The sequence below is a fragment of the Podarcis bocagei genome, assembly GCF_964188305.1.
Source record: "Podarcis bocagei genome assembly, chromosome: 13".
NCBI lineage: Eukaryota > Metazoa > Chordata > Lepidosauria > Squamata > Lacertidae > Podarcis > Podarcis bocagei.
Window position 1 is genome coordinate 53,979,213 of NC_138138.1, and position 1,595 is coordinate 53,980,807.

The following is a 1,595-nucleotide window of genomic DNA, read 5'->3' on the forward strand; positions in this document are numbered from 1 at the left end:
CCTTCATCGCCCAGATTTCAGAGGACTCAGAAGACGCACCTTTTTCAATGCCCCAGGTGTCTCTTTTTGGGGACCCAACTTAATTTCTGCAGCTGGAAGTTGTTTGACATTGCATTACTTTGAAAAAACAAAAACAAGCCAGAATGAAAAAGTTGTGATGGCCTGGGAATCTGATTCAGAGGCTGAACCTGAGGAATCCCAGCCTACACATAGAATCCTAGAGTTGGAAGAGACCACATGGGCCATCGAGTCCAACCCCCTGCCAAGCAGGAAACACCATCAGAGCACTCCTGACATATGGTTGTCAAGCCTCTGCTTAAAGACCTCCAAAGTAGGAGACTCCACCACACTCCTTGGCAGCAAATTCCACTGTCAAACAGCTCTTACTGTCAGGAAGTTCTTCCTAATGTTTAGGTGGAATTTTCTTTCTTGTAGTTTGGATCCATTGCTCCGTGTCCGCTTCTCTGGAGCAGCAGAAAACAACCTTTCTCCCTCCTCGATGTGACATCCTTTTATATATTTGAACATGGCTATCATATCACCCCTTAACCTCCTCTTCTCCAGGCTAAACATGCCCAGCTCCCTTAGCCGTTCCTCATAAGGCATCGTTTCCAGGCCTTGGACCATTTTGGTTGCCCTCCTCTGGACACGTTCCAGTTTGTCAGTGTCCTTCTTGAACTGTGGTGCCCAGAACTGGACACAGTACTCCAGGTGAGGTCTGACCAGAGCAGAATACAGTGGCACTATTACTTCCCTTGATCTAGATGCTATACTCCTATTGATGAGGCCCAGAATTGCATTGGCTTTAGCTGCCGCGTCACACTGTGCACAGGATTCCCCGCCTCCAGAATCGGCTCAGCCGGGGCTGGGGCTTGAGCCTGAAGGGTCCTCACCTGTGCCGGATCCTCAGGAGCAGACACCAGCTGAATCCGCTCTAACTCCGGAGGTGATGGAGGACCCATTGCCTGCAGATGCTCCACTCTCAGCCCCATCAGGGGAAGCTGAGCTTGCCTCTGGGTCCGGTAACCCTCCAGCCTCTCCTGAGCTGCAGAGGCTCAGGGCAGAGAGGCGGAGGGAACTAAGTTCCCGCAGGAGGAGTGCTCGCCTCCAGGCCAGGAGAGGCGAGTCACCAGAGGATCGGGGCCGCCCTATGCCTTAGAGATAAAGGCCGGCCCGCCCAGTCCCAGGTTGCGGGAGCAACATCGTTGGTTACCTGTTCCTGCCGGCACCCTGTCCTGCTTTCTGCCAGAGTTCCTGACCTCACCCGACTCCCTGCCTTGGACCCCGCTTCAGCCTCGGACCGGACACGGACCACGCCGCACGGTAACCGTCCCCCCCCCCCGGGGTCAGCACAAAAGTAATGTTCAGCTTATGGCAAAGAGCGAAGTTGTTTGACATTGCATTATTATTATTATTATTTTAGAAACCCCAGAATGAAAAGTAATGTTCAGCTTATGGCAAAGAGCGAACGATAAAGAAATAAGCAACAGCAAAATAATATAAAAATACAAACATCTGGGGTGTGTCCCCCCCGGATTTAGAGTCACATACACAAAATACCGCTCGGAGGGATGAGTAAAAAACAGGAACAGGAG